The 27,822-nt window shown below is 38.4% G+C and overlaps 1 pseudogene; it reads right to left on the reverse strand.

Annotated features, from left to right (window-relative positions):
- Window positions 1-15,415: 15,415 nt before the first annotated feature.
- Window positions 15,416-23,696, reverse strand: LOC115899595 (annotated as a pseudogene).
- Window positions 23,697-27,822: the final 4,126 nt, after the last annotated feature.

The raw sequence follows: 27,822 nt of genomic DNA on the forward strand, positions 1-27,822 counted from the left end.
ATATCAGCCTTTTTCTTTCCTATGAGGATGTGCATTTCTTGGGCTATGACTACCTTGAGGGTTAATGATATAACAGAAACACTATTGGGGAGCTCATTACTATTCTAAAGACTTTACATGTATTGACTTACTTAATCCTCACAACAACCCTGTGGGGAACCTGAAGCATGAAGGGTTAGAGAGCTTGCTCAAGATCAACACAGCCGGCTAGGGGCAGAGCTAGGATTTAACCCCGGGCAGTCTGTGCTCACAACAATTATAGTCAACTATCTATACAAAGCTAAAGACATATTTGTGTGTTTAATGTGTAGATATTTTGAAAGAGATAATGGAAAAAGTCAATCTAAATGGTGAACAATCTGAAACATATATTTAACACACACGACTTTATTCAGTTCATTAAGATCACTCTCTTTTAAAAATATTCTTAATTTTTGTGGGTACATAGTAGGTGTATATGTTTATGGGGTACATGAGATGTTTAGATACAGGCATGCAATGTTTGATAATCACATCATGGAAGATGGGTATCTATCCCCTCAAGTGTTTACCCTTTGTATTATGAACAATCAAATTTTACTTTTAGTTACTTTAAAATGTACAAATAAATTGTTATTGACTATAGTCATCCTGTTGTGCAATCAAATAGTATGGCTTACTCATTCTTCCTATTTTTTGTACCCATTAACTATCCCCGCCTCCTCACATCCCCCTAGTACCCTCTCCAGCCTATAGTAATCATCTTTCTACTCTATATCTCCATGAGTTCCATTGTTTTGATTTTTAAATCCCACAAATAAGTGAGAACATGCAATGTTTGTCTTTCTGTGCCTGGCTTATTTCACTTAGAATAATGACCTCCAGTTCTATCTATGTTGTTGCAAATGACTGAATCTCATTTTTTTGTGGTTGAATAATGCTCTATTGTGCATAAGTACCAAATTTTCTTTATCCATTCATCTGTTGATCAACACTTAGGTTGCTTCCAATTTTTGGCTATTGTAAACAGAGCTGCAATAAATATGGAAGTACAGGTATCTCTCTGATATACTGAGTTCCTTTCTTTTGGGTATATACCCAGCATTGGAATTGCTGGATCATATAGTAGCTCTATTTCTAGTTTTTTTGACGAGCCTCCAAACTGTTCTTCATAGTAGTTTGTACTAATTTACATTCCCACAAACCGTGTACAAGAGTTCCCTTTTCTCCACATCCCCGACAATATTTGTTATTGACTGTCTTTTGGATATAAACCATTTTAACTGGGGTGAGATGATATCACATTGTAGTTTTGATTTGCATTTCTGTGACAATGATATTCAGCACGTTTTCTTATATCTGTTTGTCATTTGTATGTCTTCTTTTGAGAAATGTCCATTCAAATCTTTTGTCCATGTTTTGATTGATTAGAATTCTTTCCCTGTAGAGTTGTTTGAGCTTCTTATATAGTCTGGTTGTTAGTCCCTGCCAGATGGATAATTTGCAAATATTTTCTCCTATTCTGTGGGTTGTCTCTTCAGTTTTTGGATTGTATTCTTTGTTGTGCAGAAGCTTTTTAATTTAATATGATCCCATTTGTCCATTTTTGCTTTGGTTGCCTGTGCTTGTGGGGTTTTGCTCAAGAATCTTTGCCCCGACCAATGTTCTGGAAATTTTCTCCAATATTTTCTTGTAGTAGTTTCGTAGTTTGAGATATTAGATATGTCTTTAGTACATTTTGATTTTATTTTTGTATATCGTGATAGGTAGGGGTCTAGTTTCGTTCTTCTGCCTAAGGATATTCAGTTTTCCCAGAACCATTTATTGAAGAGACTGTGCTTTCCCCAGTTTATGTTATTGGCACCTTTGTAAAAAGTAAGTTCACTGTAAGTGTGTGAATTTGTTTCTAGGTTGTCTATTCTGTTCCCTTGGTCTATGTATCTGTTTTTATGCCAGTACCATGCTGTTTTGGTTATTATAGCTCTCTAGTATAGTTTGAAGTCAGTTAATGTGATTCCTCCAGTTTTGTTCTTCTTGCTCAGAATAGCTTCTGCTATTCTGGGTCTTTTATGATTCCATATAAATTTTAGGATTGTTCTTTTCTAATTCTATGAAGAATGGCATTGGTATTTTGACAGGGATTTCACTGAATCTGTAGGTTGCTTTGGTAGTATGTACATTTTAACAATATTGATTTTTCCAATCCATGAACATAAATATTTTTCCATTTCTTAGTGTGCTCTTCCATGTCTTTCATCAGTGTTCTATAGTTTTCATTATACAAATCTTTCACTTCTTTGGTTAATTCCTAGGTAGTTAATTTTATTTGCAGTATTTAAGTGGTATTTGTATTTGTGAAGATGAAGCAGGAAGGTTTGCTAACTAAAGCTGTTTTCTTATAATCTCACTAGACTTTAGGCTTCCCTAGGCAGAAAAAAAAATCATTATAAAATTGATCCTTAAAAAGTTCATGGGAAAAAATTTTTTAATGAGCACCTATGACAAGAAGCCACAGTAGTCAGGAATCTCTGTTTTTAACAAGTACCTCTCCTCTGACCCTGCCCAATTAATATGTTTAGTTATAGTTAAAAGCAATATATCAGTTAATTGTGCTTCCCAAAGAGAGATCCTTGAATGGTCAGAGCCAGAGTCATCTAAGGTGCTTGTTAAAAAAAACACTTTCCTGGGCCTCCTGAGTCAGATTCTCTTAAGAACTCTCACATGGGAGGATCACTCTTTTAGAACACGCTCCATCTTCAGATAGGCAGATATGGTGAGAAATAGTCCCCATCTATGAGCAGAGTAGGGACAGGGTGTACAGTACTAGTAGTACAGACATTTTCTTCATTCCAGATGAGATTGATTACCTTTTCATTGGCCTCACAAATTTTTTCACCTGTGAAATGCCAGTTATTTCCTTAGACCAGGTTCTATTAGCTTATTTGCAATTGGCAGATGTTATGTATTTTGTATTCACATCTGGTAAATATTTATTGAGCATGTACTATGGTGCCAGAGGCAGTTCCAGGCACTGGAAATACAACAGTAAAAAATGGCAAGTTTTCCACTGTCTTGAATGTTTATTCTATTGGTGTATGGGGAACAGACAATAAAGTACAAAATAAATGCTATAATATTTGACTTTTATAAGTACTATAATGAAAATTACCTCAACATAATGAGAAAAAAGTAACTAGTGCAAAGGGAATAGTTTGTTTGCTGAAACCAATCATAGCAAGTGCCTTTGGAGACAAACTTTGGTTGAACAAGCCTGCAACTAGATAGATAGATAGAGAGTAGATAGATAGATATAGATATAGATATTTCAAATCGCTTTGCCCAGGACTATGCTACAAAATGGGAAATAATTAAAAACATGAAAAACCAAGGTGTCTATTTTCTGAGTTATTCAGATCGAGTTGAGACATACTATGTTTGTGTATAAGTTTAAGGTGGTTTGAATGGCAGGATTGAACAGTGTGTACGAGAACTTTGGTTCAGAAAATAATAGTGTCGCTATGAACTAAAACAATCAGGTATAGTCTAAGTAACAATTTGACTAAAATCAGAGTTTTAATCAGGATTTTCCTCCATTAACAGGATGAAAATGCATAGAAAGAATATTCTAGGAAGAGAAAAAAGACAACATGAGCAGAGAGACCATGAGCATGGAGTGCCATCGTGCAGCACTGCACACGGGGGAAAGGTGTGGGAAAAGGGAAACAGGATCGATTCATGCTCTCTTCACTTTTTGTTTGACTCCCCATCCTGTCTTTAGTTCTCTCTTTTTTCTTTAAGTTTTTTTCTTTCTTCTTCTTTCCTTTTTTTTTTTTTCAGGGGCAGGGTCTCACTCTGTCACCTAGGTTGGAGTACAGTGGCGTGATCATGGCTTACTGCAGCCTCAAACTCCTGGACTCAAGTGATCCTCCTGCCTCAGCCTTCCAAGTAACTGGAACTACAGGCTACTCCCAGCAACTGCTCATTGCTAATATTTAACGGTTTTTGTTGTTGTAGAGATAGAGCCTCACAATGCTGCCCAGGCTGGTCTCGAACTCCTAACCTCAAGCAATCCTCTGCCTCAACCTCCCAAACTGCTGGGATTAAAGGTGTGAGCCACTGTGTATGACCCTTTATTTCTTATCTTGCTTTTCTGCTTACTCAAGGCATCAAATGGGGCATTAGTAATAAAATATACCTTTCTGAAGTGATGAAAAGAAAATAAATTTCCCTAAAGTGTGAAGGTAATTCTCTTTCATTTCATCTCACCCGTAGTGCAAACAGCCTGGGATTTGGGGATAGATTCTAACCTAGGCCTTTCTGCTTATAGGATGTGTGGCCTTCTGAGTGTTTTTTTTGTTTTTGTTTTGTTTTTTTTTACACCTCTTGGAATCTCACTTAATTCATCTGTAAATGGGGATTAATATTTTCCTTGGATCACTGGAAGGATTGAACATATTCATGTTTTGACTGTGTTCAAAATTTGCCACAAACACCAACTTTTCTACTTGTGAGATTCATTCATTTATAAATTTATTGCTGGGGGCCTTTCTTCTCCTACAACCTCTCTGTTCAGTTTTGTTCTTCCAAGTTTTACTTATCTCTGTTTCTTTGGTAGAGAATCTGCTACATACATGATAGATGGCCATGTGATGCTTAATGGATAAATGAATGAATGGAGTAGGACCACCCCGAACTCTTGTTTCTATGGAGAAGATCTGAGAGAAGACTGTGAGTTGCTGCACTTCTTCATGGGTCCCAGTTACCCATTAGTCTTTTTTTTCTAATTCACAAGATTACATTAGGCCTCTGATTACCATTCCTGCTATAATATTGCGAAATGGCTTCCAGGATGTTGGCTGGGAGAAAATAACAGAACTTGGCTTTCAGTCCTATGAACAAAAAGCTCTGAACAGATTCTAACAGTGTTTTATGACATTATTTCTTCCACTGTATACTGTTTTCTGTATCCTTGCTAATATGTATTGGTTAAAAGTGTCTCAAAAGAGTAGTGAGAAGAGAAAAATGAAATCATCCTAGAGTATGTCTCTTACAGAACAAGAGACAGAGCAGTGGGAGGGAAGTAAGATAATCAGATATGAAATAAAGTAATTTGGACAAGGGACAGTAAGGGAGAATAAAAAAGAAAAAGAAAGAATATTACAGTAGTGGGGATAAAGGAGAAATTTGTGGAAAATGTTCCTTTGTCAGTTCTAAGACTCCCAGGCCCCTGAGGGAGGTTCTGAATTCTTTTTGCCTGAATATTAAGACGACAAGACCTAGTTTTATTCCTGGCTAGAAGGCTAGATAGGATTCTTAGGGTTGTATGGCACTGTATGTTCAAATGATGTAACCGCCAGCAGCGATATGGTCTCCTCTGAATCACCGCCTGCTAGGCACCTAAGCTGTGCTTGCTTGCCTCTAATGGTGTGGAGTTTGCTATGCACAGCAGAGACCCATTTCATTCTTATTCTTCCCTATACAGAACTGTAATCTGTTTCTCTGTCATTTCTATTTGCCAGGATCCTATGCAAATGCCAATGCTTACTGTTGGGTGACCTTGGAAATGTGATATAATCAAAGTCAGTTTTCTCACCTCCAAGATTGGGATAATAGTATCTAGTTCATGAAATTTGGGTGAGAAATAAATGAAAACAGTCCATGTCAAACTATGAGTATCCCCAGGTCCTTACCTGTTTTTCCTTCTGTAGATTACTATTTTCTCACCAATCTGAAAGTCTTTTTGATAATCTACCATCTTCAAAAATTCTTCTCAGTTTTCAGATTTTATCAAAAATGATTTGGTGACCATCCCCCCACACCTCCAATCTAATCTTTGCATGACCTACACAGGGAACTCACAGAATTTCATAAATGCCAAAGGATGTAGTTCACCTGATGTATTGGTTCAGGTTCCCTGCTAATAAGTTAAAAGTCTAAGTGCTACTTGTCCCTTGCCATCCAGGTCCACAAATCCACGGAAGCCCTAAGATCATTTGGATAAGTTACCAGTGATTTCAGGGAAACATATAGAGTGAGATCTAGCTGCTCAATAGCCTAAGTTCATATTTTATCTGGTTATTTTATTTACATACTGTTAATCTGATTTTGTTAGAAAAGCAATTCACAATTACTGAAGAAAAATGAGAAAATAAACGTGAACAAAACATCCAACTTATATAAAATACCCATATATAGTTGTTTTAGAACTATTGCTTATTTTCCTCCAGAATTTTTTCCCATTTGATATACAAATAGAAAATATGTTTTATAACTTGAGATTATGTTAAACAAACAGATGAATAAATCTTCTGTTTGACTCAACCACATATTTTGAAAGTTTTTGAAGTTCGATGTCACCACTGTCTATTGTTGGGCAACTAGGTTTACAATTTTTTGATTTTATACACAATATCCTAGTGAACATTCTTGTGCCTATATCTCTCTGCACCTGGATGACTATTACTTAGAGCAAATTTATTTATGTGGGACTGGTGGGTCTAAATGTATATATGTATGTGGGGGGTTTTGTCTGTTAATTCATACTGACAAATTGACACCAAGAAAGGACACACCTACACAGTTTACAAATGTGCTTACTTTCTCATATATTCTATGATTGTGTATTACTAAATAAAAATAACTTAAAACCATGCCTCACTCAATAAATGTTAGCTACTGTGGTTACTGTCATTATTATTCTATTACTGTGTTTTCTTGATGTTGTCATTATTTTCCATTTCTTCCCAGTGAATATCCTGTGATTTAATTAAAATGGATTATTTGCTTTTTCTTGGAAGTATCCCACATGTCAAATCTCTGCATCTTGCTCATGGTGTTTGCTCTGATTAGAATGTCTGTCTCATCTGTCAATATTCTATCCATCCTTCAAAGTCTATGTTACATAAAGGTCCTTCATTAAGCTTTTTAAATTTTCCCCTGAAGCCATCAACTGCATGATCTATCTCTTCATCTTTTGAACCCCGAATCGCATTTAGGACATCCCTTTTTGAATTATAGGCATTTGTATTCTTGGTTTAGGATGTAACTATTAGAGTATAACTTGTTTCTTTGACTGAGAAATGTGTACGTCCTAGGTGCATTGCCTGTAGTGCCTAGTATCATGATAGGGACATAGTAGGTGTTAAACGAATGACAAACTGAAGGGGCCAGATGTTAATGAAGTGTGATAGTCTTAAGCATCTTTACAAAGAACTAGTTGTTTACTAAAAAAAAACAAATTCACAGGCAAATCATCACAAAAGGAGTTTACTATTTCTTTTTGCGATATATACTGCTCTTAGATACTTTCAGCAAGGCATAGGCACACTTAATAATTGTACTTGAGGTGGCCTTTCTGGAAACTTATATCCCAGGAGACACATTTTTGCTTCATTGGCTTCCTCAGGGGTCACAAATCTGACCACTCTCCTACTTTTTGTTGGCCACAGGATGTTTGCATAGAATGATCAGAGATGACTTGTTACACAGAAGTCAACAAAAATTGCTTTTGATAACAGGGAAAATCCCTTGTATTAGCATAGATATACTGAGTCCATAAAGTGATTTCACAGATGTTATTGCACAATTTCCAAGGCCAACTGAACAGGCTTAAAACTCTGTGGCTAGAAATAAAAAAAAAAAAAGATTAACAAAGTTCTCCATTTCTTTTGGTATGTCAGATACCACTGAGTATCGTGTTCTTAGTGGGTTCTCAGTAAATAAGGTGTCCACCCACCAAGACCTAGAAACCACAGAGTGGCATCTCAAAAAAATATATATATATGTACAATCGTTACACTGATTTAAACACTTACCCTGAACCCTAGGTTTGTACGCATTTCTCATTCTCCGGCTGAGACAAAAGCTTAAGAGTATGACTAAGGACTTGTCAGGCAACTTTAATATCTAATGACTTAGAGTCATTCCTGATAGCCAGAGATGGGGATCATGACGAATCCAGCCCAAAGATACGCTTTTTTGGGTTAATCTCCCAGACTAAAGTTGTTGTTGTAATAGTAGCTGGTACACTGGGATTTCTGAAAAACCTGAAAGGAACTTAAAGGATTTATGGATAGAAGCTTGGATCTAGATGGCACCTAAACTCTAGTTCCAGTCCTATTATTTGATGATTTGCCATTTTCAGGCAGTCCCACCAGGATCTGTCTCAGCTTGAAAGATGATTGCCATAGGATCAATACTTAGTACTGCAGTGTTTCAGGCTGCATTCTCTAGAGTGGGGGTGGAAGGCAGCTCCGGGTGTTTACTCAGCCCCAGGGAAAGGAGGGAGATCAGGAGAAGATGAGTGTGATTTGCAGAGCCAGGAAGCCTTGCGGCCCCAGCAGTATTAGACAAAAGCTTTATCTCTCTTCATATGGAGATGTTTTCTCTGTGGATTAAATAATTTTGAGGGAATGAATGAAATGCCCACTATTCTATGCCTTCTGTTTCTCTACAACTCGGGCAGACCCACTTTAAGAAAATGTAATGAAAGGAAGCTTCAAGTATATTTGTGATGTTTTATTTCTTATGCCAAAGGATAAGTATGCAGTTTTCTTTTTTTTTTTTTTTTTTTTTTTTTTTTTTTTTTTTTGAGACGGAGTTTTGCTCTGCGGCCCAGGCTGGAGTGCTGTGGCCGGCTCTCAGCTCACTGCAAGCTCCGCCTCCCGGGTTCACGCCATTCTCCTGTCTCAGCCTCCCGAGTAGCTGGGACTACAGGCGCCCGCCTCGTCGCCCGGCTAGTTTTTTTGTATTTTTTAGTAGAGACGGGGTTTCAGCGTATTAGCCAGGATGGTCTTGATCTCCTGACCTCGTGATCCGCCCGTCTTGGCCTCCCAAAGTGCTGGGATTACAGGCTTGAGCCACCGCGCCCGGCTACAGTTTTCTTTGTATTTTATTTCATACTTTTTGCTCTATTTTGAATATTACATAACACAACAGTTTTTAAAGGAAGAAAAGAGAAAAATATAGGGCTTTGCATATTTGGTTAATAAACAGTTAATTTGTGATACTACAACATTTTTCCTTTACACAAAAATTATGTTTCTGGTGATAGGGAACTAGCATGGGATGGGTAAGGGAAGTAAAGATCGGGGAAAAGCCACGGTACCTGGGGTTCACATTCATGAAGGATCTGAAACTTGGTCATTTGAGATTATGTGGAACTAAGGTTATCTTACAGTCACAGACGTAGAGTTTCAAGATCAAAAAGGAGGCTGATTTATCAATTTTATGCTAGTGTCCCAGCACTGAACCACATAGCCTGAAGTACATTAGGAATTGTTAATGTAAAAATTACACATATTCATATGCACATCATTACTTAAAATTATACATTGGCATTTCTTATATTTTTACATATGAAAATATTGGAGGAGTCTGTACTTTCTCTGACTGTAAAGGAGTCCTGTTGAGGAGCTGCTACAGCACAGAGACAGATGATAAACTCTGAGTTCAGAGAGGAAGGTTCCAGTCTCAGATTCACAGCAAATGGACCATCGAAGTCAGGGCTTAGAGCCTTCTTATCTTTTCTGAATAATCAAATGTGATCAAATGTGTGACTGTGATGAAGTGAGACTCCTTAAAGGCTGTAAGCATAGATTACATGTCTTATGAGACTGATGCACTGCTGGCCACACTAAGAGGGCAGCCTCTTGTATATTTTAATGTTGGTTAAAGTTTCATTGAGTCCTTCCTTTGTTCCTAAGCTCTTTACCTATATTTTCTCATTTAATGTTCCCAACATCCCATGTGATACCCCCTATGATTATAACTATTTTACTGATGAGGACATTGAGGCTTAGGAGGGTTAAGTAACTTGTCCAGGTTCCACTATTATTAGTTTTCTGAGCAGGTATTTGAGCTAAGGACTGTCTAACCTCAAAGTCTATGTGTTTAAACCATATGTCATGCTACAGTCATTATGGGCAGTCAAAAAGCTCTCACTGATCAATTTTTTGACTGACATAGAGATAGAGGGCTCCAGCCAGGCCCAAGTAGAGGCAGAGGCTTCTACAACCCTCTAGGTATTTCAGCACTACCTGCTGTTATGAAAATCCATTCACATTAAAGTAGAAGTGAATGGTCATTTACTAATATGATTCTTAAACTGTTTGCCAAAAATCTAGCCTTTTTGTAAATGTTTGGCCTGAAGTACAAGAGGAGAAGAGAAGTTCTGGCTGTAGTACAATTTAGAAAACCATTTTATAATGTTTCTCTTAAGATTGTTCAAATACATTTCAATTTAGCAATAAACAAGAAGAGAGAAAAGGAAGACATTTCAATCATCTGACAAATATTGTTAAGAGAATGCATTGGGATATTTAATTCCTAACTAAATGTCATCTTTTAAATTTCAAATGTCCTTGGGTGGGATGACTAATGAAGTTGGTTTACGGGAAGGCAATTTTAACAGAATGGTTACATATCCGGGCTGTAGAATTATACCACTCTGGGTATGAATTCTGCTATTTCATAAATGGTGATGATATAGAAAGGAGATAAATAAAACAATTCAAGCTATCCAGTAATCCAAAGCATTTGCCCTAGTCATGATTAGATATGTGCCATACATAGCTATCAAATTTTTCACAAATGTATGTAACAGAAAATCCAATTCAAACTCATTTGAAAAAAAAAAATCGGTTCAGCTTTAAGCATCATGAGCTAGCTTCAAGCTAAAAATTTATTTCATCAGGATCCAGCAACCTGCCTTTATCTCTTGACTGCCTTTTGTTCTTTGTTAGCTCCATTCTTAGATGATTGTCCTAATGGGATGTCAGGATGGCTGCAAATGAGTTCAGTCTTAGATTCAGTTTTAAGTTCAGAATTGGAATACCTTATTTCTTAGGTTTTCAAGGTACAGTACTAGGGTTAACTTTGTTGAATCAGTTGTCTTGGTCTCTGTTATATCCCTATAACAATTAATGGAGTGAAGAGGATGGGGTGTTCCAGAAGCCAGTACTGTGCCCCATTTCCTGCAAAATCACATCATGCTAGTATGAGGAAAGTGATTTCCTAGAGACAGTGGGAGTACTTTTACTAAAGATGGGGTTGATAAATTGTAGGCAAGCAAAAACAATAGAATTCTATACGTACATCTTTTTTAAAAGATCTATGCACTACTGGATACAAACAAGGTGCATTTCCTCACTGGGGGAATATGCATTCTTCCAAAAGGGAGGCTTGTCAGCCACCTGACAATGGGTTGCTGCTTTCCAGGCTGTTCTGAGCTCTGGTTTAGCTGCTGATTTGAAAAGTCCCCTCTTGCATAACAATTACACCTGGCACACCCACTTGGGAGCATGCGGGAGAATTTTCTTCATCCTTTCTTAAAGATGCAATTGTTTCTGACAGCCAGTGTCATCTGCGATGACAGATGTCACTTCTGACTCTCATTCCCTGCAGACAACTGAGCTCAAGGAGACCGCTAGGCTCTGACAATAGGTTTAACTCTTACCTAGAAAAGCCAAAGCACTGAAATGTTTAGGTTCATGGGATTCTCATGGTAATATAAATAGGAGGGTGAGGGTTCTTTGTGCAATAGCACACAACTCATGTACTTCCTGGTCACCACTTATCATGTGGTCTTCAAATTATTTGTTCAAATACACTACAATGCAGACTCTAAGAGAAGCAGACATTGAGTCTTGTGCTTTGCTTTGCCCTTGGTGACTAGCACAGTGCTGGGCACATACTAGAAGATAACTATGTAGTAGAAGATAGAGAAATATTTGTTGAACGGCTTATTGAATGACTGAATATGGCAATTTTAAATGAAATTTAGCACTAATTTGGTTATCGTGTGTGTGTGTGTGTGTGTGTGTGTATCTGTGTGTAATAATATAACCAGGGCCTGTCATTTGTACCTGTTGTTCACATGGGAAATCGAGGCACAGAAGTTAGAGAATTTGTATCAATCCCAATAGGTAATTAATACCATGAATGAAATATAGACGATTTAGCTCTATTTGTGAAATCTCTTACTGAAATTTCAGCTCTCTCGAATATTTCTTTCTAATAGTATTTCCCTTCATGTACAGCCTAGTTCATTCAACATACATTCATCACATAATTACTGTTTTTCAGACATGTTTACATTCTCATTTTGATTTTGAACCTCACAACAAGGAAGATATTATCCCTATCTTCACCCTGTATGAAAAGGTGGAGGCTCAGTGAGTGATGTGAATTGTATATAATCAGGAAAAGAAAGGTTAGCACCAAGAATCAAACTGAGTTCTTCTAATCCCAAGTCTGATACTTGAATCCACTGGGAAATGATGCCTTGTAGTCTATAGAGTGTGTGTGCATTGGGGGCTCCCTTTAAGTCTCAGAGGCTCTTCTGTCTAGTGAACTTCATGACTGACATGCTTATTTACTGAGCTTTGTTGATGTATGGTTATAAAACAGTAACAGTTTGGTCCAGTAGTTTTCACAATTGTGACTGCTGTTGGAACTCAGTCTAGACTTTGCTGTTGATTTCTCATTCATTTTTTTTCCAGAAATAAATTAATGAAATGGAATCGAAGGCTGAAAGATCACCATACGCACAATTATCTTTGGATCTCAAGATCTCTGAGTCACAATTTTTCAACGACTGAAAAATGGCAGAGACACAACCTTTTATTTTGATCAGCTCATCAAAAATAAGAACAAGAGGGAAGTAAATTTTGAGTACATGGAGCATCAGATTTCTTTGTCTAAATACCTAACTTGGAATATTTTCTGCTGATGGCTCAATGCCTGGGGCTGTCTGACTTCTTAACTGAGGTTATTAGTAAAAGTAATGTTTTTGAATTCTCAGCTCCACCACTATGGCATACATATTTTCTTAAATATGAATGCTTTAGAATTTTAAATCATAGATGATAGAAATAGCGGTCACAGTGTTATGAACACATAAATATAATGCTTTGATGACTCCATTTAGTATTTTTCTTCTAATGATCTCAAAAAATATTTCTATAATCTATGTTATTTTTCATGTACTTATTTCCCAGATGAGCAAACTGGGGCGTGGAAAGTTTGAGAAATGTTTCAAAAGAAGATATTTAATTAATTTATTTAACTTTTATGTTCAGTTCAGGGGGTACAAGTGCATGTTTGTTATGTAGGTAATCTCATGTCATTGGAGTTTGTTGTACAGATTCTTTCGTCACCCAGCCATCAAGCCTAGTACCCATTAGTTCTTTTTCCTGATCCTCTCCCTCCTTTCACCTTCCACCCTCCAGTAGGCCCCACTGTGTGTTGTTACCACCCCCAATGTGTCCATGTGCTCTCATCATTTAGCTACCACTTATGAGTGAGACCATGCTATATTTGCTTTTCTGCTTCTGTGTTAGTTTGCTAAGGACAAAAGCCTCCAGCTTCACCCATATTCCCACAAAAGACATGATCTTATTCTTTGGCATGGCTGTGCAATATTCCATGGCTATCTTTACCACATTTTCTTTATTCAGTCCACCATTGATGGGCATTTAGATTGATTTCATGTCTTTGCTATTGTGAATAGTGTGGTCATGAACATATGTATACATCTGTATTTTTGATAGAATGATTTATATTCCTTTGGGTGTACACCCAGTAATGGGATTGCTGAGTCAAATGGTATTTCTGTTTTTAGGTCTTTGAGAAATCACCACACTGTTTTCCAGAAGGGTTGAACTAATTTACACTCCCACTAACAGTGTATAAGCATTCGTTTTTGCCTGCAACCTCGCCTGCATCTCTTACTTTTTGACTTTTTAGTAATAGCCATTTTGACTTGTGTGAGATAGTATCTCCTTGTGGTTTTGATTTGCATTTCCCTAATGATCAGTGATGCAAGCTTTTTTTTTTTTTTTTTTTCATGACTCTGAATTCTTTATCTTCTCCACTCTGCCAGGCTGCTGGCTTTGGCTATGCATTTTTGGATATGAGAAATAGAGTCTTAATTAAGACAATTCAAATAAAGTGAATAGCAAGCTGTCATAAGGATTTTTGTGAAGGTAATAAATGCGATAGGAAAGGTTACATGTAACCTCCATGGATAAGATGCTTTGTTTTGCTTCCATGATGCAGAGGTTTTATTTTCACTCATCATCGTGAATGAAAATGTTAACATATATTTAAATGAATAATTATAAAAACAATAGTATGAATAAAAATAGCTACCATTTATTGAGTGCACACCATGTGCCAATCATGATGCCAAGACCCTTGCATAGATCAGTTTATCCTCTTAATAGTCCAGTGAAGCTAGTATATTGATATCCCATTTTTACAGGTGAGAAAAATGGCAATTTTAGTAAATTAAATGTCCAGCTCAAGATTATAAAGCTAGTAGGTAAAGGAACTGAGATGGGATTATAGAACTACAGAGATAAAAGCCAGTGCCCTTAGCCACTACCAGAATCCAAAAACATGAGCTGCTGGAGACAAGCTAAATCTAGTGAGATGCTTAGTATTATCTCAGACCTTATTTCTTTTTCAGTCTTTCTTTCTCTCTCATGGACCACACATATGGTCTTCTATTGCTTTTACTAATTTTCTTCTCTTCTTGCACTCTTGACTTGCCTATTCCTTCCTTCTTCCCTGGATGTTTTCTATTCAGACTATGACTTCTTCTTCCTTATGGACTCTGCTTCTTCACAACTTGGGATTGCCATGACCTCTTGCATCTTAATTCTATCTCAGAGGATTAAATCTATCTTATACTCTCATATTTTTGAAAAATTCTATTTAATACTTTAAGCCTCAGTTCCTGTTGCCAATCACCTCATTTCTTATGAGTTTTAAAATTCAAATTATCAAGAGCAAGAATCCAGTTAGTCCAGTTCCTTTTCGGGGGCCAGCCTGTGTTACTGGGAAGCCTGCATATGCATTGACTGCCTCTACATCCAGTGCCTAACCCTGGTGCACTCCACTGGAATTTGGGTAGGATTAGAGCCGGTTCAACACCTCTCTGGAGTTTGGGTTTTGTCTATACTTTTAAAAATTAATTTCCCATAACATTTACATGAATGTAACATCATCCTTATCCACTGGGACTTTTTAAATTTTTATTTTTATTTCAATAGTTTTTAGGGAACAGGTGGTCTTTGGTTACGTGGATAAATTCTTTAGTGGTTGTTTCGAAGATTTTAGTGCACCCATTACCCTAGCAGTGTACACTGTATCCGATATGTAGTGTTTTTGTTGTTTTGTTTTGTTTTGTTTTTCTGGCAGAGCTAGCTGAGCTTTTATTCTGGGGGAAAAAAGAGCAATTGAATTATTTTGTACCTGGAGGCATGGGCAAGGGGGGTGGCCCAGGTAGTAAACTCCCCTGAGGGTGGGCTGAGGGCTAGGGCTGAGCCTCAGGTGGGTCTTCTTTTCTCTATGCTTCCCTGCACAGCAGCCTCCCTCATAGGCTCTGGGGCAGCCGCAGGAGGGGCAGGCTGAGAGGGGCTGCCGCAGCTGTTCACTTGGGCCGGACGTCAGAGGACTCGGACACTAGCTTCCCATTGCGGGTCTCAATCATCTTCACAACTACGGCCCTAGCGGAGCTGGTGCGGCTTAAGAAGCTGGAGCCTGCGCCAGAGCCAAAGCTGGAGCGCAGGCCATAGCTGAGGCGGGGCTTGTGAAGCCCCCATAGGTCGAGCTCAGCACACCTCCATAGCCACTCTTAGTCTTCCTATGGATACTCTTGTTCTCATCCCAGACTCCAGCCAACTCTCCTCGCCCTCCAGCAGCTTCCTGTAGGTGGCGATCTCTATGTCCAGGGCCAGCTTGACCTTCATCAGCTCCTGGTACTCAGGCAGCTCCCGCACCACGTCCTGCTTGGCCCGCTGCGGGGTGGCCTCCAGCTCGGAGAGCTTGGAGTTGGCATCCTTAACTGCCAATTCCCCTCCCAGCTCGGCATCTGCGATGGCGGCCTCCAGGGAAGCCCTCTGGTCTTTGAGGCCCTCAATATCAGCCTGGAGCTAGCTGATGTTCCGGTATATCTAGGAGATCTCACTCTTCGTGCGCCGCAGGTCATCCCGTGCTTTGCAGCCAGTGTCTGCAGCTCCTCATACTTGATTTGGTACATGCTCTCGGCCTCAGCCCGGCTGCGGTTGGCGATCTCCTCCTACTGCGCCTTGACCTCAGCGATGATGCTGTCCATGTCCAGGGAGCGGCTGTTGTCCATGGACGGAACCACAGACGTGTCGGAGATCTGGGACTGCAGCTCCCAGATCTCCTCTTCATACAGCTGCCTGAGGAAGTTGATCTCCTCAGTCAGCCCTTCCAGGTGAGACTTAGCTGTACCTTGTTCATGTAAGCTTCATCTGCATCCTTCTTGATGAGGACAAATTCATTCTCCATCTCTGTACCCTTATTGATCTCATCCTCATACTTGTTCTTGAAGTCCTCCACCACCGGCTGCATGCTCCGCCTCCAGCTTCTGCTTCTCCTGGCCCAGTCTCCAGTTGCCACCTAAGGTTGTTGATGTAGCTCTCAAACATGTTGTCCCTGTTGCTCTGAGTCGTCTTCTGCTGCTGCAGGAGGCTCCACTTGGTCTCCAGCATCTTGTTCTGTTGCTCCAGGAAACTAACCTTGTCGATGAAGGAGGCAAACTTGTTGAGGGCCTTGATCTGCTCCTCATGGGTGCACACGGCCTGGTGTTGGGGTTTACCTCCAGGTTAAGGGGGTTCAGCAGGCTTTGGTTGACTGGGACGGTGGTGATGCCTCTCATACCGCTGGTCCCGCCATAGCCTCCACCCAGGTCACCCTGGAAGCTGCTGCTGCCCACTTCGGAGAAGCTCGAGGAAATGAGCGGGCTGAACTAGGCGGAGATTCCAGAAGGAGTGGAGAAGCTGCTTCTTGGTCCAATATGTAGTCTTTTATCCCTCACCTACCTCCCACCCTTCCCCCTTATGTCCTCAAAGTCCATTATAACATTCTTATGCCTTTGCATCCTTATAGCTTACCTCCCACTTAGAACATACGGTATTTAGTTTTTTATTCCTGAGTTACTTCACTTAGAGTAATGGCCTCCAGCTCCATCCAAGTTGCTGCAAAAGATATTATTCCATTTCTTTTTATGGCTGAGTAGTATTCCATGGTTGTATATACACAACATTTTCTTTATCCACTTGGTCGATGGGAACTTAGATTGGTTCCACATTTTTGCAGTTGCAAATTGTGCCATTATAAACATTGTGTGCATATGTCTTTTTCATATAATGATTTTTCCTTTGGGTAGATATCCAGTAGTGGGATTGCTGGATTGAATGGTAGTTCTACTTTTAGTTCTTTAAGGAATCTCCATACTGTTTTCCACAGAGCATTTTTTTTTCATATGTTTTTTGGTTGTTTATATATCTTGTTTTGAAGATTGTCTATTCATTCCTTTGCCCACTTTTTTGATAGAATTATTTGTTTTTTTTCTCTCTGAATCGTTTGAGTTACCTGCAGATTCTGGATATTAGTTCTTTTTCAGATGCATAGTTTGTGAATATTTTCTCCCACTCTGGGGTTCTCTGTTTACTCTGCTGATTATTTCTTTCACTGTGCAGAAGCTTTTTAGTTTAATTACGTCCCCTCTATTTATTTTTGTTTTTGTTGCATTTGCTTTTGCATACTTAATCATGAATTCTTTGCCTGAGTCAATACCTAGAAGAGTTTTTCCAGTGTTATCTTCTAGAATTGTTATGGTTTCAGGTCTTAGATTTAAGTCTTTTATCCACCTTGAGTTGATTTTTGTATAAGGGGAGAGATAGGGACCCAATTTCATTCTTCTACATGTGGCTTGCTTAGCTGGGACTTTTTAAACTGTATATAATATACATTTTATGTAAAAAATAATATGTAACATATAGTTTAATGTTTTATATATATATATATATAAAATATGTATATAGAGAGAGTTTGAAAATAAAAGGAAATGTTTATGCTTGATTCAGCAATGCTACCAAGTAACAGGGTCTTTCTTCTTCCCTCTAGCCTTATCTTTTGTTTCTGTTAGTATCACTCTCAAGTAAAATTCTTCTACATACAGCTCATGGAAACTGAGACCTTATATTTCTACATGTCCAGGTTTAGCAAAAAGAGGAACTATACCTCTATTTTTCAACAAAATACACAAGCCCTAGTAATAAAACCCAGATTGTGTCTCAAAGGCTCATATTAGCTATAGACCCATTCTTGATCCAACCATAGTAGTTGGGTGAGTAAGGAGGCAATGAAATGCTCACATAAGCCAAATAAATAACTTGTCCCCCATAGAAGCTAGAGTTGAGATGAAACCAATACTACATAAACATTTTGGACTCTAAGTAGGGTAAGGGAGATATTTCAGAGGAAAACTGGGGGCTCCCTCTGAAGAGCAAATGAGTCATGAGCCTACAGATTTTTCCATCACAGCTTGGACCTGCTATGCTGGGTTTTGAGCCTGGAAAGGGAGTAAAGACTCATGCTTTCTATTCTAGGTCACCAGTAGCGTTATCATTAATAAAATTAGTAGAGATAAAGGAAATTAAACTTTTCATGTGTAAACCTTGGTTGAAGACCTACAGTAAGATTTCCATTTCAGAACTTAGCAGTGTGACCGCTCCTCAGCTGAAATGAACAGGTATGCTAGGTCAGATAGCTTCAGGAAAGCCCAGTTTCCTCATCTCTCCAAAAGATGATTGGATGGGTTCTGCTCCCCATTACAGGAAGAAACAAGGTCTTTAAAGAAAATACAGATGGAAAAACAGGAGGCTGAGGTGTGATAGGAGGCAGATCATCTGGGAAAAATGGGTTTTTAAAGTTTTGGTTATACTTCTGATTAGTTATGTGACCTCAGGCAAATTACTTAATAACTTTGGGCATCTTCATTTGAAAGATGATGAAATTGAATTTTTTTTTTATTGTTTCTATTACTTTGCTGAAATTCCCCATCTGTTCACACATCTTGTCCACCATTTATTCCAGATTTTTAACCTACATTTTATCATTCTTTAAGTTATCTATGTTATACTGCTAACATTTGGCTTATCTCTGAGTATGTCTCCACTGATTAGTTCTTATATTGACCATGGGTCACGTGTTCTTCCTTCTTCAGTGTCTCTGTCTCTCTCTCTCTTTTTTTTCCTGTGTGTTACATACTACGTGCAAACGAGCAGGAGAGACATAAATAAGCAATATTTGCCTCCAGAAAATGACATGTTCCTTATTCCGTGAGGCTAATGGTGTTGGGAGCTAAGTCAATCTAATCTAGTTTTAGCTTTGATGAAGCATTAGTTTGATTTATTTCACCTGAACAATTTTAACTTCACAAGGACTTGAGATGTGAGTACTGGTGAGACTACTGGGGGGTCTCTTTTTGTCTCAGAGCCTCTCCTAGTATTTTGAATTTGGGTGCTGTTTAGAAATTTAATTCCTACAATATTTACATGTCTTAAAAACATCATCCTTATCAGCCGGGACTTTTTAAGTTGTATATGATAATACATATGTTATGTAAAATATAATATGCAATATGTAGTTTAGTGTTTTTTATATATATATACATAATAGAGAGAGAGAGTTGAAAAATAAAAGGAAATGTTTATGCTTGATTAAAGCATAAATTTTGTGGAATTTCTTTTAGTCCTCCTGCCCAACATTCAGCCTTTGGAGTACCATTGAAAGTTGGAGAACCAACTTGTTGAAAACTTGAGATCACCTGGATAACTTTCTCTTAGCTCTCCTGCACTGCTCCTATTCATCAGAATAACACCCTCAAGCACCCAGAAAAAGCCTCTGGGAAAGAACTGGAGAATGGATGCAAAGTTTCTCTGTGTTTGAGCTTCCTTAGGATTATAATCTTTCATGCTGCTTGCTACAGTCATTAAAAATTCATTGAAAGTTAGGCTAGTTTATCTTCATTAGCAATTTACTAGATTTTTCTTCCTCCCCCAATTCTACCAGGGTTAAAGTAATTGTTTTCCTCTCTTAGGAAGGTCTTACCACTTTCTGGAATTTAGCTTTTTGGGTTTCCTTACCCCCTCAGCCTTCTGTAGCTTATCCAGTGTAACCTTATTAGGGATACATTGGAAATGATGGTCTACTAGGCCCTAATCCTAGGTCATTTTGAATGATACCTTCTAAATCTAAAGTCATTGGCAATCTGAATAAACTGTTAGAGACAATGTGGATATTATAAATTTGTGTAATCAGAAACTGCCTCATAACTTCTCTTTTTGGCTTTTTGATAGTTGAATAAAAGACTCAGCAACACAGCAACTAATAGGAAACAGGGGATGATGTAAGGTGATATACCAATACTTGCTTAAGGCAATCCTAGTCAGGATCCAGCATGGCTAGAGCACATAGTGGTTTTGTTCTTGCTGGGTTTTGGCTGCTTTATTTTTGTTATAATTTTGTTTTCTAAGTATTATTTTGTTTGAGGAAAATAAAATGTCTTCTTTATATGACAGGTATTAAGGTGGTTACTTTTGCTTTTAGCAAATGCATAGGAGGAAGATCTAAGCTATATTCTATGAAAAAAGAGGTAATTTTGGCCAAATATCAAGCAGTTAGGTCATGAGTGGAGTTAGCATCGCTGATGGGTCTCTACACTAGGGATAGAGTTATTTTGGATCTGCTGCTGCATTGTTGCACAGGGAAAAGAAAAAAAAAAAAACACTTTATACCCCAGAAAAGTAGAGGACAGAGCTTTGACTGGTATCTCAGCCTTGAGGCACTGACTCTCTTGCTGACTCAGGAATTCATGTCCCTGAGGATTCTAGGTCTAACTTAAGCTCCCAATATTCCTGTTCTATTAATTAAATCATCCACTTCACACAGGCATGAGGAGATTCTACTTACTTTTGAAAAGTCCAACCTTTCTAGCACTTTCTCACATTTCTTAATGTTGACCTTTTATAGGATGGATAGTTCAGTCCCCAGAAAGTCTATTAAATCATCTACAAGGGCAAATGAATGACATTATGTGCAAGGTGAGTTTGCAGAAGAATTGATTATTTTCTCAGCTGATATCAGTGGAAATCTACTGAGTCTCTACTGTGTTCGTGAAAAACAGATCATGTTTGACAAATGTGGCTGGATATTTTTATACATTTCATCTATTGCCTGATAAGTGGGAGTGAGGGAGGTGGAATTTATCTGAATATTTGTAAAGTGCATGACACTGAGCACATAGGTGGAATGATTTATGAAACTAGTAATGCTTCCTTTCTTGGGAGAGTAGAAGTCATCTAGATCAGTGCTTAGAAATATAGGCTTTGAAGTCACTTACCTGGATTTAAGTCCTGATTGCACCATTTGTTTGGGCAAATTTTTATGTCCTAAGTTTCTCATGGTAATAGAGATATCTATTATTTATCTCTTGTTGTTCTTTTGAATATGTTCAATGGTATTTGTATAGAATTTTGCACAGTGCCTGGCACACAGTTGGTTCTTACTAAGTGGTAATGACTATAATAGGAGGAAATTAGAAGGCTTCAAGAAAACCCAATAGTTAGTATAGTAATAACTCTCATGGACTTTCTTCAGTTGTACACTCATTTTATTCTAGCCTGGAGGTGTGATTGGATATTTTCTGCCAGTACAATTGACTAGCAGAGAATTAGTTGCTCAAAATATGTTCAACTTTCTAATGCATGATAAGATTTAGCCTGAGTATCCAGTTTGATATTCTATTTTGGTCCTGCACAGTTCAATATTAAATGGAGTTTCCACCCTAGTGTGAAAGGAGGAAGAGAGAAAATTGGCTCCAAGAGGAATTCGGCTCCAAAATTCCCCGAATGTTAGAGTGAGACCATCTGGAATTCAAAAATGTTACTGTAGGTAACTGACAGTTGAATATCAGAAGACATAGGAAATAGAAGGCTAAGGTGAATATTATTTCTATGCCTATACTCAGGTAAGAATGTTATCAGGGTCATGAGTTACAGATCCTGCATAATAATGCCAAACAGAGAACAAAAGAAAAGTTATTAATATTGTATCTGATTATTTAGCTATTTCCTTACCCACTTCCCATTACCAAGAAGAAAGGCAAGAGGCAGAGTGTATAGTGGTTAAGATAAGCCAAGAGGCTGGAATCAGGGAGTCTGGATTTGAATCTTTGTATTGCCTCTTTGTAGATCCTCAGCCTCAGTTTCCACAAATGAAACACTGTAGTAACAATGCTTACATTACTGGGTTCTTGTGAGTTAAAAGAAGATAAGGTATGTAAAATATGATGCTCAATATAGCTTAACTTTTCTTTTTAATTCAGAAGAAGAGCTCAGTCTTATATATTCCCCCTCTTAAGGCTGACGGTGCATGAAGAACTGGATGTCAGGTGAGGTGATTCTGGGCCATAAACCACATTTTCAACTATACACTCACAGTGGTTATTATCTGGGGTCTGCATAGAAGAATAGAAAAGGTGATGAGGTGGTATTTCTTACTTTATTTTCTGAATTCAGGCTAAGTATCTAGCTGTGTGTAAGAGCTTTGAAATCTGCAAGGTATCATTGGTGTCAGTGCCAAGAATAAAACTGTGCCAAACCACCAATGACTGCTGTGGCTTAGCCAAGCATTGATCAGTCAAGGCTCAAGGCTTTGAGATATGTGCTAGGAGCTGTTCTGGGGAAAAAGAATCACTGGCTATAGAGTCAGCAAGCCAGCAATAATGTGCTCATCCTTTCATCAGGGAAGTCAGAAGTGCTTATAGGTACCAAGGGGCTTGCTTGCAGCAAATACTCATACTCAAGACATCTCCCTTTATGAGCCCTTTTGTGGTCCCCCACCATTTCTGTCCAACTGTAGAGTAAAATTTCTTATTTCAACAGAGAAAGTTTTCAATTACTGGCTGCTATCCTAATTATATAAAAAGTTAGATGCCCAGAACAACAGAGTGGAATCTTAACACACTGTCTAATTTATCTTTGTGGTTCCCTGGGCTTAGCACAAAGCTTAACATACTGATTCTTTTAAAAAAGTTTGTTGACCATCTCATTTATACTCTCGCATCTATTCATGTACAGAGACATCCAACCTAATTTATCATGCCCATTATGTAGATAAGAATATTGATGTTCAAAGAGGGGAAGGAACTTGCTCAGGATCACATCCCTACTCATTAGTTGAGCAACGCTAGAGTTCTTTGATTGCAAGCAACAGCAATCCATTGCAGTAACTTAAGCAATAGGCAGATAAATCGACAGACAAGTACGAAGATACTAGTCAACTTGTGGAATTGAAAGGAGAGCTGAAGGTTTAGGTTTTGGAAAAGACATGGATAAGCATCCTGAGGGGTCCTGATGGCAGGAACTCACAAGTAGTCTCTCCATGATTCTGCCATCAGGTCTTCCATCCTCAGCCACCTCATGTATATGACTCCCCAAGATTCAAAATTCTGGAGGGAGATTCTGATTGCCATCAAGTCAAATCTTCAGTCCTCCACCTAAGCTGTGGTCAGGGACTCTGGACTCTGTGATTGACATCCCTCTAGAACACATAGGGTCAGGGTCAGGATCAGGGTCAAATTCTCAAAAGATGCTGAGAAACCAGAAAGACAAACAAAAACATGTATGAAAAGAGTATACACTGCCTGTGTAAAACAGGACAAACTCTTTCCCAAGGGCAAAAATTTAACTTTAAAACATATGCAATTTAACTTTCTAAAAAGTTTAGAAATAGGCACCTGCTTGATATAAAATGATTCCTTTAATGAATGTAGCTTCAGACTGATGGGTAATGATCAAGGCCCTTGGGGCTACCTCCAGCTTTTCTTCCTGATGCATGGCCCTGTTTCTGTGTTGGAAGTAAGGAAACTTGCTGTTCCAGAGCTTAACCTATATCTAGAGAATGATTTAGACATAATGAAGAAAGTACCTGGTGTATAATATCTTAGCCCTTGCTGAGCATTTCGATCCCTTAAAAAATCCTATTTGCAGGATTGTTAAAAATTGTATTACTCATATCTTGGACAAAACCAGGGTTATTCTGAAGTAAAACTTTGACCCAGGGAGAAAGCACATTAGCCTGAGGATGAAGAGGACTGGGTTTGGGTCTGTCATTTGCTAGTTTGGACAAGGCTGCTTTACCTTCCTTGACTTCAATTTGTTAATATATATTATTAATGAAGATGTTGAGCTACACACTTTTTATTGACATAGTATGACAAGTGAATGTGAAGATAAATAAATGCCTTAAAACTTAATAAAACTAAATTTCACTTTATGGATGAGCCTGACTTTCATCCTTTTAAACACAATTTTGAGACATATACAAACAGACAAGACAGACACCAATCAAACTTCAAAAAAATTACTTAAATTGCATATCTATCCTGGCTCCCAGACAATGCAAATCATCATTGATATATTATGGCCAGTACCTCTGCCCTCTGTTGAGCTGGTTGTTTTGAATGCCTGAGCACTCTCAGAAGCCCCCTCTCCTCACTACTACTTCCCCAAGTTATGAGTAACTTGGATAAACTGGTGGGCACAGAGGGTTAACGGCCCACCCACCCTCTTTTTAATGACTTTCTCAGAAACAGAAATGTGGGGCAATGATGGTATTCAATCATAACTCTTGGATCTCATTTGAGGCACTTGGGCAAGTTCCTCTCTGAATATATCAACAGCAAATAAGCATAAACAAAGAGAACATTATTAGAGAGATTCTGCAAATATCATATACATTCTTTTTATATGTATAATTAAACTTCATTGGTGGTGCCTATAGAGTTTAATACTCATATTTTGTTTCCACCACTGCAAGGAGATAGGAAGTAACTTTGGATGTCAGCAGATCTTCTTGAATAACCCAGACATTCTTCTGAATTATAAGGATAGAGCCTTAAGCCTTATTCTCAAGGAACCCATAGGTGGTGGGGTGTGGAGAGGGAGTGCTCTCCATTATCCCTTCAATGCATAATAAATAGTTGTAATCAATATCTACCTGTAAGTTTGGCTAAAAACCAGCTTCTGCAAAGCCCAGTCAGGAGCTCAAGTGTTCTGTTTCCCCAGCTGTCAATCAGAGTAGGGAGGGCATAAAGGAGACATAGAAGACGGATTTATGAAGAATACTTGTTACTTTTATATGTGATCTGCAACTTTTAAGATTTTTTTTTTCCTGATACTACCAAAATGAATTCATCAAAAGATAGCCTAATGATGACACTTTTCTGCCACTTTGCTGTTATTAGACTCCAGGGAGTAAATGTGTCTCATTATTATAAAGAGGGAATTATGAGCTTTTTCTCCATGAGCTATAAGACAATCTTATCTTCATTTTCATTCTTCCAGGTGGTTATGCTGAACACGTAAATATTCTCCCTGCTGTGAAGATTAGTGCAGCTGGCCAAAGATGCTTTATTTTAAATATGTGGATGCAGGAAGAGAAAAGCATCAGAAACACTGCATGGGGTAAGACTGTCCTGGCTGCCAGGGTCTTGGTTCAGATGGTGGTAGCAATGGGACTTTTGCTGGGACCATGTTGAATCTGTACTTTGTCTTAGTCAAGGTTTGTTTTTTGTTACAATTATCATGTGCCTTCTCAAATGAGCTGAAATATTAAGGGGCTATAGTGTAAGGATACAGGAGCATTTTATGAGGTATTAATTATAATCTGACCTCTGAAGAGTCTGGGTTGAAAAATTGAGTATCTATTCTCTGTCTCTCCTTCTCTCTCTCTCTCTCTCTCTCTCTCTCTCTGAGGCCATATGGTCTCTCATTTTCATTTATTTTTGCACCTCCGCTTCATTCTTCTCTTTTTTCGACACTCCTGCTGAATCTCCATCTCTGCCCATATGGCAGAAGACAGCTGCCCCTGGCTTCCTTATTCACATGCCCTTGACATTCACATGTCAAGCGAGGAGTGAAGACTAAAACTCTCATATCTTTGTCTTTAAGCTCCTAGGAAAGAGTCTCTGATCAGCCCACTTGGGCCCATTTTATCTACCTATGGTTTAATCAGGAATTTCATGGAAATCCTAAAGGCCAAATATGGACCCACAAGAAAAAAAGAACTCCTTAGTTAGCACTGTGGTGAGCCCTTCATGGGCATTGTCTTTGTCTAAAGTTTACAGAAATCCTATGAGGTTGCTATTACAATCTAATTTTATATGTAACAAAGCAGAGTCTCAAAACAGTTAAGTAATTTGCTCAGGATCATACACTGATTTTTAGTTTTTTTAGAGGCGGGTCTCACTCTGTTGCTCAGGCTGGAGTGCAGTAGCTTGCTGCAATCTCAAACTCCTATGCGCAAATGATCCTCTAGCCTCAACCTCCTGAGTAGCTAGGGCTATAGGCGTTTGTCACCACAACAAGATAAATTTTTGTTTCAATATTTAATTTTTTTGTAGAGATGGGTTCTTGCTCTGTTGCCCAGGCTGGTCTTGAACTCTTGGCCTCAAGTGATCCTCCTGCCTAAGCCTCCCAAAGCACTGGGATTACTGCTGTGAGCCACTGCTCTCAGCTCCCTCACCTTCCCCCGCAAGCTTTTTACCACTACCATCTCTTGCTCCTAAACAAAGTTTCTCAAATTTTAGTCAGCATCAGAATCACTTGCAGGGCTCATTGAAACCAATATATCTGGGCCCTATATTCAGAAATATCGCTTCTGTAGGCCTAGGGATGAGGCTGGAGAATGTGCATTTCTAACAAGCTCTTTTGTGAAGCTGATGCTGTCAGTTCAAGGTCCAAAGCTACTTGGTCCTTGCTACTTCGAGTAGTACTGCTCTAAATGATCAAGAAGTTAATGTTCTCATGAATTAAGAAATCCCTTTGAATTGTAGCTAAATCCCATAAATAATCAGAATTAAAGAAGTTCCTATGAGCTCATTTATTTGCTTTGTTTAATCCTGATATTTTGCTCATTCTGTTTTTAACTCATCTTCCTAAGAAAGGAAACCCTTTCTGACTTGGGACACTTGCATTTAGAGGGAATATCAGTAGTCCTGGATACATACATAATTTTGGAGGCTATTATAGAAGCCACTTACATAATTTTCCCCTTAACCCTCCAGTGAGATTTTTAAATATCACTACAGTGCTCATCAGAGAAGTAATTCTGAATAACATTGCCTCACTAGGAGATGGCAGAGATCAGTTGCCTGAACTAGGGTATATATGAACTTCACTCTTCTAATCCCATATAGTTTCAAACAGTTTTGCAGACAGCAAGGAAAATGAAGAAACTACTACTACACATAGTGATGAATCTCACATGCCAGGTGTTGCATGAGAAAAACGAAGCATACTTCATGCCTGCATTTATAGAAAGTTTTAAACAATCAAGATCTATGGGGATGGATGTTAAGACCAGACCGTGGTTGCTGTTGGAGCAGGATAGTGACTGCAGGGCACAGGGTGGGGGTTGGGGAAGTGCACTCCCAGGAGTTGGTGATGTTCTGTTTCTGATCTGGAGGCTGGTTGCATGGGCATGTTCAGTTTGTGGAAATTCATGAGCTTGTATACTTATGAGCTGAGCACTTTTCTGTGTCTATTGTTATAGCCAGTATAAAAGATTCAGAGGTGTTTAAAAAAACGAGTCGTTTGTAGAAAAGCAGTATATGAACTGTATTGACAAACTTATTGCCAATGTGCTATACTTTGACATCCAGAAAGAACAAGCCTAAAAGGAAACATTCTAAACCATGACTGCCTCTGGGTGGTGGAAATGTGACTGGATTGACTTTTTGGGCTTTTCTGTACTGTCTACATTTTCTGCAATGTGCGTACATTGCATTTATTAATATATCTTAACATATTTAGTTTTTATTTGAAACACTGATTTTGTTAAAGTAGGAGTAAATAAGAGGACCCAATCCCACCAAATTCAGAAACAGACACATTCTGTAAATGTCTATTTAATACAAATGTCAGAATAAAAAAGTGGCCCTGGTAATTGTGGGGCCTTGAC

The sequence above is a fragment of the Rhinopithecus roxellana genome, chromosome 1 (assembly GCF_007565055.1).
Source record: "Rhinopithecus roxellana isolate Shanxi Qingling chromosome 1, ASM756505v1, whole genome shotgun sequence".
Taxonomy (NCBI): Eukaryota; Metazoa; Chordata; class Mammalia; order Primates; family Cercopithecidae; genus Rhinopithecus; species Rhinopithecus roxellana.